Source organism: Triticum dicoccoides, chromosome 7B, assembly GCF_002162155.2.
Source record: "Triticum dicoccoides isolate Atlit2015 ecotype Zavitan chromosome 7B, WEW_v2.0, whole genome shotgun sequence".
Taxonomy (NCBI): domain Eukaryota; kingdom Viridiplantae; phylum Streptophyta; class Magnoliopsida; order Poales; family Poaceae; genus Triticum; species Triticum dicoccoides.
In genome coordinates this window covers 363,023,869-363,031,814 of record NC_041393.1, presented here as the reverse complement: position 1 = coordinate 363,031,814, position 7,946 = coordinate 363,023,869, and the positions used below count along the sequence as shown (strand labels likewise).

The 7,946-nt window shown below is 43.9% G+C and overlaps 1 long non-coding RNA gene across 1 annotated transcript; it reads left to right on the top strand.

Moving 5' to 3' along the window:
• The first annotated feature begins 3,692 nt into the window (after nucleotides 1-3,692).
• Nucleotides 3,693-5,883, top strand: LOC119337396. The gene is made up of 3 exons (XR_005163297.1): nucleotides 3,693-3,732; nucleotides 4,684-4,710; nucleotides 5,791-5,883. It is a non-coding gene; the product is annotated as an uncharacterized LOC119337396 (long non-coding RNA).
• The last annotated feature ends 2,063 nt before the right edge of the window (nucleotides 5,884-7,946 follow it).

The following is a 7,946-nucleotide window of genomic DNA, read 5'->3' as shown; positions in this document are numbered from 1 at the left end:
CCCACCTTCTCCAGCGCCGTCCATCCCGCCGCAGGCCGTCGCCCCACCCTCCCCACCTTCTTCGGCGCGCGACTCCTCCTGTCAAGCTGCACCGCGCCCCTCCCTGTCGGCATCACAGCCGCGCCTGATTCCTCATTCTCCCAAGATGCGCCGCCGCCTCACCTCTCCCCGGACTGCGCAGTGCTGCATACCCGTCTCCGGACGCCGCGGCCTGAGCAGCTCCACGCGGCGGCAAGGCCTCGCCGGGCATCGCTAGCTGGATCCGCCCTCCGTCGATCTACAGGGAGGGGTCGACGGCCACCCAACCACCCGTCGCGACAGCCTCCTTTGAAGATGGCGACGTCGGGCATCGCTAGCTGGATCCGCCCTTCGTCGATCTACAGGGAGGGGTCGATGGCCACTCAACCACCCGTCGCGACAGCCTCCTTTGAAGATGGCGACGATGGGCTCTGGATTCACGGTGTCCGACTCTCCCTCTCACCCTTTTGCAGTGCTCACCATTTGTTTTGTAGTACACGAGAGCATCGGGCATCACCAACCCCCAGCCAGGTCTGCGAGCCCCTGCCAAATCCGCCGCCATCAACCCACCGGTGCTAGATCCAGCGGCCCCATCCACCTCTCCCTCTTAATCTGCCGCACAGCACATCGGGCAGGTGTTTTTCCTTTGGCGCCGTGGAATGGGCGCTGCAGTTTGCCGCCTCCCATGAAGCAGCACACGGCGGGAGATGTGCAGTTCCCTGCTCCACTTGGCCATGGCTGCCTCCCCAAGCCCCTCTTCCCTCCTGGCCACGAGAGAACGGGTGTTGTGCTGCAGTTCTCTCCATGTGCGGAAGCAACACAAACCACGAGCAGGAAGCTGACGGTGCATTAGTGGTTTGCTTCCAATACACCCCCGTGACAAAAAATGATGCAGCTCAAAAAGTTCAGTGATGTAGTATGCACCGCACGGCGATGCAGTGTGGTTCCCATAAACAATGCGTGGCGATGTAGTAAAGGTCCAATTTTTCATTGTGGTTATCCACTGACGGCGAGCAGTGCAGCTTGCATCGTTGCAGGTCAGTTGGGGTGTCGGTGCAGTGCGCAAGCACTTGAGGATGATTGGCACGCACTTCGATTTTGGTCGTGCGAAGCTGCTGTATGGATGCGTAAAAATAGCATGAAAATGAAGTGTACTTTTGTTGTATCCAAGTTTTAGTTCCCCATCAATATACATTGGACATGCAAAAAAAACTATGTCCGGAGGTTCACTTTTATCGACGGAGAGGTTCAGTTTTATCATGTGGAGAGGTTCACTCCACTATACTAAGAACTTTTTCTGTTTTTTTAGAGGTTCGCTCCACTGTATCATGCATTTCTTTTTGTTTTAAACAATAACAAAAAGAATCATGTGCAATCCTTTGTTATGACATTGCAGTGCGCTTTCCCGTTTGATGCAGCACATTAACATTGACAAATATGGTCCACTGAACCCTATGAAAACAAGTTAGAAAAAGATAAAGAAAAATCATACGGTACACTTAGCCTTGTGTCTCGGTTCATTTTTCGCTTGATGTGGTTCACTTACACCCGATATGAAGTGCACTCCAGTTCCTCGTCTAAGAAAAAATTACGTTTGAATAAAAGAAACCATGCAGTTCTCTTACCCGTGTGATGCAATGCGGTTTTTCGTCCGTTGCAGTGCGGTTTTCAGTCGGATGAAGTACCCACGTCGATTTGGGTGTCGCGAAAAACAGAGTGTCCGCATTTCGGTAAATTTAAAACTGCTCTTAAACCGTAACGAATTAGAGAGAGTGTTCTACATGAAAAATTTGCATCTCGTCGATATCTTTCGAACAGCATATCATTTGAATCATTTCGACAACCGGTTTGTAAAAATTTCACAAAAAACGGCCGCTGCCACTCATCGTCCGCCACAGGATTTTCAAAATTAAGTTAAAACCGTAAGGAATCTCAAAAACATTTCAGCATATGAAAGTTGCGCCTCGTCCATAGCTTTTCAACGGTGTATTACACGCCTCATTTCGACAAACGGTTAGAAAACTGGAGCGAAAACAGTACCGAAAATTTGAAAAAATTTAAAAAACAGAATTCCGCGATTTAGTAAATTTGAAAGTGCTCTTAAACCGTAACGAATTAGAGAAAGATTTATATATGAAAAAGATGCGCCTCGATGATATCTATCCAACGGCGTATAATTTGCTTCATTCCGACAAGGGTTTAGAAAAAAACGCGAAAAAACGCTCGCTGCCACTCGTCATCCGCCGCACTATTTTCAAAACTGCTCTTAAACCGTGTGGAATCTCGAAAAGTGTTCAACATGTCGAAGTTGCGCCTAATCCATAGTTTTTCAATGGTATATTACACGCCTCATTCCGATAAACGGTTAAAAAATTAGAGCGAAAACAGTACCGAAAAAACACCGCGTGCAATTTTTTTCGACACGAAGTTCACTAGTCTCTATTGCAGTGCTCGTCGTCAAAATGATGCAGTGCGCTTCTGTTGAGCGTGCAGTGCCGAAGTGATGTGCAGAATAGTTATTCTGCTAATATTAGCATAATAGACCGTCTGTATATATATATATATATATATATATATATATATATATATATATATATATATATATATATATATATATATATATTGTTACTAGTAATAGAATATTATTCTGTTACCCTCTGTCCTATATAGGCCCGATCGATAGATTCCCCGAGGCCTAACTGGTATGCACAAGAAGAAAAGAAAAAGTAAGCCCACCCCATGAACCCTACCTCCCGCAAATCATCCCGACCTCGCATCCCTCCCGTGCGCCGACGGGCCACCCTCGCTTCTGAGCGCGCAGCCGCCAGCCTCCTCCCCACCGCGCCGCCAACCGACCTCCTTCCAGTGCGCCTCCGGCTAGCCTCTCCCCGAGCACGTCGCCGCCCGGCCTCCTCCTCGAGCGCGCCGCCGCCCGGCCTCCTCCACACCGTGCCTACAGCCGGCCTCTCCCCCACCGCACCGCCGCCAAGCCTTCTCCCAACCGCGCCGCTGGCCGGCCTTCTCCCCGAGTGTGCCGCCTCCCGGCCTTCTCCCCATCACCGGCAGCTTCTTCGTGCTACTTCAGCTGCCTCCCTTCCTCAAACCTCCCGCATCTCGCGCTGCCCACAGCACAATGCCATCTCCCGAAGGGGCTCCGCCGTTGGAGCGCCCTGTCCGTTCACAGCCACCACTCCAGGCCGTTCAACGCCACCACCCGAAGCGATTCACCACCTCCCTCCGCTGCCCCTCCTATGTTTGTTGGTGTAGCTAGCGACGCTCTGCCCCTCTTCTGCTTACCCTGTCCATCTCCGCAACTCCTCGCAGGTGATTTCTCGCCCATCATGTGGTGGTGTGTACTCAACTAAATGTTCACCACTGTTCGAACTGTAGCGCCAAGAATTTGTTCTCTTCTCTGAAATTTTGTTGCATGTTCGCTTTCCTATCTTCTTTCTGCAGTATTCTTTGGCTGGATCATGCTGGAGATTCCTCATAGACTGCCTGTGTTTGTAAATTGTGATTTGTTGTGGTCAGGCCATGACGAGGATACTACTAACATTGATCCCACACTTCCGGGAGGTGAGCTAGAACTACTAAAGTTCTCTCTATACCTGTGGAGAAAGCTGCTTGTTTTGATTTGAGATAGGTGTTGAAAATTTCCTTTGTGAATCTGCAGGTTGTTCTGATGGCCTTCGAGTGACTACATAGCAGTGAAAGGTAATGCGGTGCCCGTGTTACGGCACAAGTGCAGAAATGTTGGTTTTATCTAGTGTAAAGTATAACTCTTGTGTGACTGTGTGCTAGGGAACAATGAGGATCAAGTTTTGGTAGCAAAAAAATATTTGTGTCAGTTCAATATGAAAAGTGAAATAAGTATTAATTCAGTTGTATATGTGTACACCGTGGTAGCAGTTCGATACAATAAATTACATCAGTTCGTTAAACAAAAAAAGAAACACATTTTCTGGTTTAGCCTCCATACTAAAACAAAACTTGCATTTTCTTCCTAAGTACACCACTTGCATTCTCTCCCTAAGTACTCCTAAAAAGCTCTTTATTCTAATTACTTCCTAAATAAATTAGTTTGTGTCCTGGTACTTCCCTAATCTCTACATTTTAGGCATGCAACTTTACAAAAAAAATTGGCAGCCTGTTCTTATTGTCGCGTTCAGATTAGTAATGTATATATAGTGAAAATTGTGGTGGTAATACCACCAATCAACCATTTGTCTAATTAAACAGAAATACACAACGAAAAAGCAAATATATTAACTAGTTCAGCCACGTAGGTAATCACAACCAATGTCCATTTTACATTGTATAGAGGCTCCATCAGTTCAGTATGAAAAAAAGGAACAGAATGAGTTAACTTTGCAAGTACATCAGTTCACCTTGAATAAAAAAACAGAAAGTATTTGAATAAAAAAATTGGGTAAGTAAACCAATCATGTTCTTGTAGTTTGGAGGGAAAACATAATAGTTCTACGGAAATAAATATAGAAGTTCATATTTCAAAACAAATGAAGTATTTGGGAAGTAAAATGAAGTATTTCAACGTACACATCTTTTTAGGTTTCGGTGTGAACATGTAATGTTACTATACATGAACTTGTTGTTCTTTTGACATGAACTTGTGCATGCTAATGGGTGGTTGATGTGTGTGTGCAGGGACGGTGGCATGAAGCAGTTGAGTAGGTGTGTGTGGTGATCAGCTACTGAACTTATTCAGACACTACAAATATAGTCCCACACAGCCTCTCAACACCACTTCTTGAACCTACTTGAACCTTCATGGCCCAGGCCGTTCACTACCTCCACACAAGGCCGTTCGATGACGCAACGCTCAAGCCGATCACCCTTGCCAGCACCCTAGACTCCCATGAAATACCTAGTCAAAAAAATGGTTGAATGCAAGTGCAAGTACACTACACACGCTGAGCTGCAACGGGACACGGTGACATCACTTCTTTTGGGTTGTTTTCTCTATGAATCTGCATTTTCGTTATTAAATTCAGTACAACGAAACACATGAATCCCCAGCGATACCAATTATTGATTCCTTAAAACAGTTAATAGATTTCACCATTGGTTGGTCTACTTGTGTAATCTGTCAGTTCATGACAAGTAATTTCTGATGCTAGAAATGCAGGATGTTTGTGTGAATCTTGCTTGTTTCAGAGAGAAAAAGAGTTGGTACTTGCATCACATGGTGTACTGAACAAACATACGCATTCACATAAACATGCTAACAACTCCTCTTGCTATACTCATGCTTGTACTTGTTTATTTTTCTTGTTTGGGAAATGGTTTCCTATCCTCCTAACAGCTTTTCTCAAATTTCATTTAATTTAGTTTCAAATCAAATCAGAGCTAATGCAAAAATGTCATTGGGTGAGATTGCTAGGAATATTTGCATTAGACAATGCTTTGTTGGAAAAGCTTCTATTAGTATTATTAACAAGAAAACTCTCGGTGGACATAGACCGTAAATCTTGAGACTATTTTCGCCATTTTTTGCCCTTTGCTGTTTGGAAATTCTATATTTTGTTGATTTCAACTTGATGAATATAAAGATATATGCCATGAGTTTTACATTATATCTCTGCTGTTGTAATTGCTTGTTGGTGTTTATTAGTAGATATACATGTATGAGTTCACTCCTGAGTATTGTAATAAAGTTTTTTAGGATTTGGAAGTATCTAGTCTGGATTGGCAGTGTACATGCATAAAAATTAATCCCTGATGGATATTTAAAATCACTATTTTTCTGAACAGGGTAAGATGATTCAACATGGAGTACAACTGTTGTTGAATATGACTTGTGTACTTGCTGGACAATAGTGTATGAACTTTTCCGATGGATATAGCAAGTCGGCGCAAAAAGAGGACTCGTACAACGCTTCTCCAGGTTGTCTGCTGCGACACTCTCTCACAACAATCTTTCTCTTTCTTTGCTTTTGCTATTAAAATCCTTACATGTGTTGTTCTGCTGATTGAGTACTTTGGGAAGACGCAATAAGAACATGTTTAGATGGTTGCTTTTCATGTGTATTTGTCACTATTCCTGTGAGTACCAATTTTTTTTAAATGTTTATTTTATGCTCCCGCGTATGTATTTGGGCAGTACAAACACATCGTTATAGTGGGTACAGATGCGGCACCATGGGCAGTACAAACACATCGTCATAGTGAGTACACATGTGGCACCTTGGGCAGTACAAATACATCGTCATAGTGAGTACAGATGTTATGCAGTATGCATCTTTTTAATACAAACTTTTTAATAGTTTCTTTTTGAACTTCTCCCAATTAATATGCATGAACTTGATTATGTTTTTAACATGTACTGATATCAGCTTTGTTGGATTTTGGTGTGTGTGCTTGTAACACAATTAGTTCAGATCTCGAGAGACCATAAGTTCAAGTTCACTAGTATTTATAAATGTTGGTTGCAGTACTAGTATTTACAATTTTCTTATAATCTCCATAGGTCGGAGGCCGTACATATCTCGAGTGACGGGAGTAAAGTCTAGTATGTGAAAGCAGTTGTACTGATGCGCTACTGGCGGCGTGAAGTCTAGTCTGTCGAGGATTATTCTATTTCGCAGTCTAATGGTGCACTGCTGGTGACATGAAAGCAATCAAATGGTAAATTGCTGACCCTTATAACCTCTTGTGTTGCACGACTGCTAGTTCTTCAACTAAAAAAATACATTCTCCTGGCATGCTTTCTGAATGTGGTATTACATGATATCAGTCCCCAAAAAATATAAATTTCTTCTATTGTCAGTTCAATTTTCTCTAGTATGTATGTTCTGAAGATGATGAGAGAATGGTCTGGTGGATATGATGCATGTTTGTTTGCTTTTTATCATGATATATAAAAAGATGCTGGTAGCTCTAGTACCTATACTACAACAGTTCATTAACAAAAAATATATTAGTTCAATACATACTTGGAAAAGATGCTGGTAGCTCTAGTACCTATACTACATACATTTTTATTTGGAGCCTACTCGCTGCAATGCACAACAGAGGTTGGTGCTCACCTTCAAGATCGCTGCCTGCCGTCTGCTCCCACATTTGTAGGCTCCTACTGCCTCGCCACCGCCACCGATGAGCAAGCACACATAAAAAAATCTTCCATTTTTGTTTCTTTTAACCTCAGAACCTTGCTTACAAACAAACACAATAATAACACCGTCTGTTTGGACATTCCTGCACCACCACTAGCCCGTCCACCATAGTTGCTGGCAACCGTCCAAGTTGAGCGTCGATGGTAGTCCTTTGCGTGCATCAACGACACTTTCTCACACGCGCCGCCTAGCCCGCGCCCGCAGCCATCCACCTCACCATCGCGAGGCACCTCCCGGACATACTGCCAAGAGCCTCTCTCCGCCACCACGCCTGGTAGTTGAATTTACATGGGATGACCTGTGACCAACTTCCCCGCCGCTACAAGCTTCTCGGGGATGACTTGGTAGTCGCTGGGATTCCCTATGTATTCTTTCCTCGGTCCATAGAGAAACATGGGAATAGTTTGATCGTGTTGGATAGATAGTTCAATTTTATATATCATAAGAATAAAAGGAACATGTTTTCTATAGGAGAAAATCAAAAACGTTATTAGCAACTCACCATGTATTATATCATCAATTATGTGTGTGTTAGAGAGAGGGTTCGGTGTCTCATTGTTTTCACTTGCCCCGAAAAAAAAAATGTTCTGTTGCAGATTAGGAACATTGTATTTACATATTTTTAAACAAAGAACTAATCAGTTCATATAAGTTCAAAAGTCAAAGCATCGAAAGTTCAATCCAAAGCTCCCACCAGCGTCGTGACCTCCCCCAGCCAGCCCCCACGGTTTGCCTCGATGGTGCCCCCAAGCCGGTCTAGAACCACCATGATGAATAGAAATCCATCCAACTATT